The sequence below is a fragment of the Lepidochelys kempii genome, chromosome 5, assembly GCF_965140265.1.
Source record: "Lepidochelys kempii isolate rLepKem1 chromosome 5, rLepKem1.hap2, whole genome shotgun sequence".
Taxonomy (NCBI): Eukaryota; Metazoa; Chordata; order Testudines; family Cheloniidae; genus Lepidochelys; species Lepidochelys kempii.
In genome coordinates this window covers 114,203,271-114,211,652 of record NC_133260.1, presented here as the reverse complement: position 1 = coordinate 114,211,652, position 8,382 = coordinate 114,203,271, and positions in this window count along the sequence as shown.

Genomic DNA, 8,382 nt, shown 5'->3' with positions numbered 1-8,382 from the left:
TCACAAAACACAAAATAGATAACAAAATGTTGACCAAGAAGCTAATGCTCATCTCAAGACTGTTTCATCTTCTCCTCATAGTCATATGCTTTTAAATTATTAAACTTTTTCAATCTTTTTTTATGGCTCATATCAAAACAAAAACATATTTTTTTAAAAAAAATTAACAACATGGGTGAACCCCTTATGCTTAACAAACTGTCCCATATTGTGTCTAGCGTGGACACTGGTTTCCTTCTCCAGGCCTTAGGAATAGCTCTGTGAAGCTGGAAAGCTTGTGCCTTCCACCAAAAGAAGTTGGCCAAATAAAAGATATTAACTCTCTCTTTCCTGGGACAAACGCAGCTACAACAACACTGAGAACAAAAGGGAAATCAAAGTCAAGAGGAAAAGGGGGGTGAATATGTGAGATGAGGAGAGAGACAAAGAGGAAAAAGGGCAGAGAAGGGGTGGATGGATATATTGCCCATCTTTCATCTTGGTCTCCTGCAGGAATCTTTAGTTGACCAGTTCTAGCTCTATCTCAAATGGACTCAAATTTTTCTCAGATTTGCCATCTATTGTGTGTGATCTTTTCATTCGCACCTTGGTCCGCCAGTCCATGCGCCTATATTTCTTTTTTATTTTTAAATGGATCATCGCATACATATTCATTTTACCATCAACATTTTTTCCACTTAATAAAAATCAATAAATTATTTACAACTGAATAGTAAAGTGCACATCCCCATGAAAATATTTTACTGGGAGTTCATTAGTATAAGTGATATATTGATTTGTATTAGGCAGATGGGGGACTCAAAGATGGTCTACACTTTAAAGTGTGTTGGAAAGCAAATGGATGTTTGATTTTAAAGGACTAGCAATGGGACATGGAGTTTTATCTTTAGTTCACGGTTTCTAAATCAATTCCAGTTGTTAGTGATCAAAAACTGTTTGAGTCAAAAGTAATTTAACATTATTGAAATGACTTGAAAAAGCTCAGAGCAGTTTTTAAATGGACAGGCACACCACACCACAATTAGCACTCTTAGGATATGGAAATTGAATTACCTATCCCTTGCTTCCTTACGGTTTGGCTTTAACTCAAGCTAGCTAACCAGTTTATACATGCAAGTCTGAATATTCAACAAATGTTTATGGTTTACCCAAAGAACTGAACCTAAAACTGCTCTTCCAAAGGGGAGGCTGGACTTGAGCTCAGCTGAAAATATACCACTGCATGTCCTGTTAGTGATATTATTTCCTTAGTAAAGGCCTGTCTTTTGTGAAGGCACACACAGCATTAAAATTCCTTATGTGGGATTCTACCCAAAACCAGAAAGCATGCTAGGATTATTACCTAATTGTGTTTACTTCTGAATAGATGTTAAATTCTAACTCTGTTTGGTTCCTGCAGCACCAGGGCTCCTCTGTTCTGATTAGTTTTAATTGTGCAACCCTGGATACCCATGCTAAAGACAGTCATTTAGTTAGTTTAGCAGATAAATCTCATAATGAGCAATTAAAATAATCAACTTTCAGGAGATAATTTAGAACTAAGTCAATGCCCCATTGGAAATCACTTTTAGGTTACTGAGATTTTATCAGAGAGGCTTCTTTAAGAACTTGAGAGTATTCCCCCTGGTTCTTAACAACAGGGAAAAATCGATGATAGAGCGAAAGATTTAATTGTGGAAATGCTAAACCCTTGAGAAACCTTATCACCCACACATTTATAATTAAAGTTTTAACTTTTTTGTAAGATAGATTTTGACTTCTCCTGAATCAGCATATAATATAATCTTTTCCTACACAGAGTTGGACAATTTTGAAACATAAAATGTGCTTATGTAATGAACATCCAAGCATGAGACCAGGAGTCAGAGTACAATTTGAAAAATATCATATTCTTGATCCCCTACTTGATAAGCATCCCCTTCCCCAGGACAGATGGAAGATCAGGATTATCATTCCCAAAATGGTTTAGTTTAGAAGGCTATTGCAAAGGGATAAATTGCTTAAAGCTCTTATAGTGGTAGGAGTGTCCTATCAGTGTCTGCCTCAGGCTGGATAGAACAAGAAAACTCAGAAAAACATGAGCATAGGATAAATAATTACAAATTATTTATTATTTGTGTTATGATAGCACCCATCTGCAAATGGGGGCTCATTGTGCCGGGCATTGTACACCCACATAATAAGAGAGAGTCTCTGCTCCAAAGAGTTTACAATTGAAATAAACAGGAAAAGCAAAGGAAGTATTTATAACCCATGTCACAAATGGGGAATTGAAGCACCAAGATTAAGTGATTACCTGAAATCATACAGGATGTCAATGGGAGAGTCAGGAATTAATCCCAAATCTCCAGAGTCCCGATCTAATGCTTTAACCACTGTCTTGAAAATTTAAAGTTATCAACTTTTTTGAACCTTAAAAAAATTTGGTTTGGGTTAGGTCTGTCGATTAATTGCAATTAACTCATACGATTAGCTCAAAAAAATTTATTGTAATTAATTGCAGTTTTAATCACACTGTTTAATAATAATAGAATACCAGTTGAAATTTATTATAAATATTTTGGATGTTTTTCTACATTTTCAAATATATTGATATCAATTACAACATAGAATATAAAGTGTACAGGGTTCACTTTTTATTACAAATATTTGCACTGTAAAAATGACTAAAAGTATTTTTCAATTCACCTCATACAAGTACTACAGTGCAATTTCTTTATTGTGAAAGTGCAATTTACAAATGTAGATTTTTTGTTACATAACTGCACTCTGAAACAAAACAATGTAAAACTCTAAAGACTACAAGTCCACTCAGTCCTATTTCTTGTTCAGCCAATCACTAAGATAAACCAGTTTGTTTACATATATAAGAGATAATGCTGTCTGCTTCTTATTTACGTCACTGCAGATTTCACAAAATGCAAAGAAGGTACCAATGTGAGATTTCCAAAGATAGCTACAGCACTCAATCCAAGGTTTAAGAATCTGAAGTGCCTTCCAAAATCTGAGAGGGATGAGGTGTGGAGCATGCTTTCAGAAGTCTTAAAAGAGCAATACTCCGATGTGGAAACTACAAACCTGAACCACCAAAAAAGAAAATCCAATCTTCTACTGGTGGCATCTGACTCAGATGATGAAAATAAACATGCGTCAGTCCGCACAACTTTGGATCATTATCGAGCAGAACCCATCATCAGCGTGGACGCATGTCCTCTGGAATGGTGGTTGAACCATGAAGAGACATATGAATCTTTAGCGCATCTGGCACATAAATATCTTGTGACACCGGCTACAACAGTCCCATGCGAACACCTGTTCTCACTTTCATGTGACATTGTAAACAAGAAGTGGGCAGCATTATCTCCTGCAAATGTAAACAAGCTTGTTTGTCCGAGCAACTGGCTGACTGAGCGGACATGTGAGCTCTAAAGTTTTACATTGTTTTATTTTTGAATGCAGCTATATTTTGTACATAATTCTACATTTGTAAGTTTAACTTTCATGATAAAGAAATTGCACTCCAGTACTTGTATGAGGTGAATTGAAAAATGCTATATCTTTTGTTTTTTATAGTGCAAATGTTTGTAATACAAATAAAGTAAGCACTGTACACTTTATATTCTGTGTTATAATTGAAATCAATATATTTGAACATGTAGAAAACATCCAAAAATATTTAAATAAATGGTATTCTATTATTGTTTAACAGCGTGATTAATCACACAATTAATTTTTTTAACCGTGCAATTAATTTTTTTTAATTGCTTGGCAGCCCAAGTTTGGATTCACCTGACGTTTGGGGAGAAGGTTATAGATGGTTCTGATTCAAAACATTTTCCTCGCCTGTAGCCAGACAAAGTAGAGTTCACTGTTGAGAAAAAGCCTTTGCGCTATTGACTAGAAACAAGGCAGTCCGTTCAATCCGTGAGTCCTATGCGTAGCTCTAGGGAGGATGAGGAGGCTGCTCATAAGAAAAAAAAAGCAAAGGCACTGAAAAGAAAAACTATTAATTTTCTTAATTCCAATTAGTCAACATGTAAACCAATTTTCTTAATTTCAGTTAGTCAACATGTAAACCTTACAAGAAAGAACAAACCACATAGTCACCTTTTTAATGACAACCGTAACACGATTTACTGAGAATTTATTTTGCCACAAGATTAGGACTAAATATTGGAATTAAAAATAATAAAGTCAGTGCTAATATAAGAAAAATGTTTCCTTTTTAATGGAAACCAGTGTGCATGCCAAGCACATGCTTTTGCTTATTATTAACCATCCCTAATACGTTCAGCTGTGTACATGATATCCCTACCCCAACCAGTTTACAGTGTAATGGAAACGGTATTACTAATGTAAATTCCCAGGGTAAGAATACACTGTGGTGATGTTGAGAAGTCACCTCAATGTTGCTGGAGATCATATGAGGGAAATGAGGACTGAGATTGTCTGGCTCTAATCTAAGGGGAGCGAGAGGTGCAGTAATACAAAAAGTACTCATATCTTCACATAAGATCAGGCATGGGTCTTTCACAATAAAGTCCCCAGCTCTACCAGAGCAACTTCATGCATCTTGTTCTTTGTGCCCCACAAGCCAGGGGAATGCTGGCAATACCAGTTGGTGAATTAGCTAGCTGGCAGCTGCCCTTTGCAGGTTCTCAGGTCTCACAGCTTCTGGCAGTATTCAGTTGTGCTGGCAGACAGCCCAGGATGAAACATAAATGAGGCTAACAGCAGCTTTTCTCTGTGGCAGTTTTGGTGGAAGGCACCTGCTTTCAAAATGATGCCTCTTCTCTTTCTGCAATTGGGAGGAAGTCTTTAATCCTGCCATGGAAACATGGGGCTGCCCTGGTGACTGCAGATGGCAATTCCTCTTCTCCTTTAAAAGTAAATGAAACTTCCTCCTTTTGGCAGAAGGTCTACACAAGTAATTGCATATACAAAATATGTATCGGTGTGTGCAAAATATGCAGCTGAAGTCATAAGCACTCTTCTCTGCCTTTAGGCCTCTTCTTAAAGTTGTAAACACAACACACACACGCACTGTCATCTAACAAGTAATCCATAGCTGCCACACTTCATGGAGTTACGTGTATGACCTTCTTTTAAATATCCAACATGTGTCAGGAGGATGTAGCTGATTAAAAGTGACACGTGAAGTGTTTGATATACTTCAACAACCATATTCCATTTTTGTGTTAAAATCAATTGTTTGGGGAAAATGGTTTCACTAGGGGCCTGTCTTCATTTAAAATGCTACAGTGGCACAGCTGTACCACATCTCTGTAGACACTACCTATGCCAATGGGAGAGGTTCTTGGAAGAATTCTTCTGTTGACCTAGCACTGTCTACACCAGGGGTTAGGTCGATACAGCTACATCCTTTGGGTGATGTGGATTTTTCACACCCTTGAGAGACCTAGCAATACTGATGTAAAATCCTAGTGTACAGCAAGCGTAACACTGAAATAGTCAACAATCTTATATACAATAGGGAAAGCTACAAACATCAAGGGGTATCATAATTTATACCTACTTGATATATACTGGCTGGCTCCTTCTTGCTCTAGGAATACCAACTGACCCACCTTTTGTTCTCTAACATTTTGCCTGTAGTGATAAAAGCATTACACTCCCATATGGAACTAAACCAATATCTAATTTACCAGCATTTGATTCTTCCCTTAACAGATACTGACAAAGGATAGCTGGCATTCACAGGGAATAGAGAATCACAGATGAAAGGGTCATAATGCTACAGATGAAAGGGTCACAATACTATCTGTGAATCCAGTTTGTGCTGTCTGACAGTTGGACACTAAGCAGATTTTCGCCAGTATAACAAATGGCAATGTGAAGACACAGTGACTCATCAACAAAACCGTGGACAGAAAATAACTATTGGGGGAAGAGGATTAATAAGGTTTACTGTCAAGACTACACAGCTAATTTTGGGGGGCCCAAACTGAGACACCTAGGGCCTCATTTTTCAGACATGCTGATCACCCACCACTACCATTAGCTTCATTTGGGGTTGGAAGAATCATAGCTTTCTAGATTTTGGGTCAGAAGAGACAATTAACTCACAAAGTCTGACCTCCTGCATAATGCAGGCCATAGAATTTCACCAAGTAGAAGGCCTTAACTAAAGCATTTGTTTTAGAAAGTCATCCAGCTTGATTTAAAGACTCCAAGTCATGGAGAATCCACCTCAACTTTAGGTAAGTTTTTCCAATTACTCTTGCTGTAAACAGTTTGTTTTTCTAGTGAGCACCTCTTAAAAAAATCAGTCCCCGACTGTCCCAGAGAGCACATCCAGAAACAGAGGCTCCCGGAATCAATGGTTATTTTTGAAAACATTGGCCTATAGGATTTATTCAAGCCCACAGAGTAAGTGGCAAACCAGAAACAGATCCCAGGAGCCTCAACTCAGAGAGAGAGCTCCTTTGCGCTCACTCTTGCTGCCTCTCACCCCTAGGTTCTCAAATCTAAGAGTCCATAGTCTGTGTGTGGACACGGCCTTGTTTGCACTTATGTAAGTAAAGTTGTGTTTTCAAACCAATTTAGTTAAACGGGTGGAAGTTTGTCTAATAATACCTAGCTCTTAGCTCTTTTCATCAGTAGATATCAAAGCACTTCACAGTCTTTAGTGTGTTAATCCTCAAAACACCTGTGTCAGCATAGACACTCTTACTTGGTTTTTTAAGAGTGGCTTGTTGCAGTTTAGTGTACCTTATAAAAACTGAAGTAAGCTAAAACAGAAATAAGGGTGTCTACACACAAACTTGCGCTGGTGTAACACAACACTGTTAGTTCTACCACTGCAAGTTTGCATGGAGTCAAGGCCTAAGTGAAGTTATTGAGACACCTAGTGAGTATTGTTATGAGTATGTCCAAAACAACATAATCAAGAATGATGTGTACGTCTGAGAGTATCAGGGATAACAATTAACTCTCATATCTCAATTTGAGACAGTTACTCCCATGTGACCAGACACTTAAGACTTTAAATATTTGCAAGAGAATTCAGCTATTAAAAGAATTGTGAAAATAACATTAAATCCATGACACCATCCACCAAAAGCAAAAGAAAGAAAAAAAAACTTACAAAAAATAGGATTGAAACTGTTTGGTTATCACCCCACTATACCTATGTATGGCAGCTACATATAGAACCAGCTTCTGGCTTCTTCTGCCTTGGTTTGCAAGGCATAAAGAGCCCCTGTACCACTGGGCATCTATTCAGGAAGCAGCCAAAATTGGTACTTGTGCTTTGTGAGTACAAGGCGTGAGGTCAGGGGGAAGTGTCACCACTGATAGCAACACCTGGCACCTCAAATGGGACACTGATGGATCTGTCCCACAATCCACCTCCAACTCCTTCCTCCACTCACTGGTAATCAGTAGCCAACACTCATGGGGAAGCTCATGTTGTGATTTTTTAAGGGATATAGTGGTTGTAGCTCTGTGTGTGCTTCCCCTGGTTCCAAAGTATTCTGTCTACTTCTACCTACACTGGTAGGATGCCTCTTCCTGCTGCCAGTGATGTGGGACATCCCCATTTTTCCAACTGGGTCAATGATTTGAAAAATACTATAACCCAGAGCACAATAAGACACTATGTCTTGAGAGATGGCCAGTGATATCACATGGTGATAATGATGGGGTTAAATGCTACACATCCTGGAACCTCAGACCTCTAATCAATTTCCTGTTCTGCAGGGTGAATTCCATTGAGGAGCACCAAGGGCCAGACTTTTTAAAAGTGTTTATGTACTTAGAGATGCATACAGATGTCTGGTGGGATTTTTCAAAAGTGGCTAACTCCCATTGGGTTAATACTCCCCTGGTGAGCTACCTGCTTTTGAAAATACTACTAATCACTATCTGCATCTCAAGGCATCCAATTCCTTAAAAAATCTGGCCTCAAGTTCTTGTGGTTGGGGAAGGGGAAGAACAGATGGTCAGGTGGAATTTTAAGGCTCCAAAATGGTGAATACTTGTGGACCTCTGTATTGCGTTAACACAACAATGACATCTATTGAATGGAGTGGCACAAATTTTGCTTTCACCTGAACACACACAATCCCACTGAAGATTTAGTTTAACAATTAATTAGTGGGATTGGAAAGCTCTATGCTGGTCAATTCATTTCTTAATTAAAACCTACGTTTTATATTATCTTATGTGGTTCTTTAGGACAAGACCTTACTATCCAAGAATCTGTCTGCTCCTTGTGGATATTAACAAACCATGATGTTATTTAAATAATGGAGATTTCCGCTGATGTTCTGGCTTGAAATATCTCTTTCCTTCAAATTAATAGGGGAATTTTACCAAGGGGATCCTGATTGCTTCTCCCAGGAAAAAAATATGTTTACA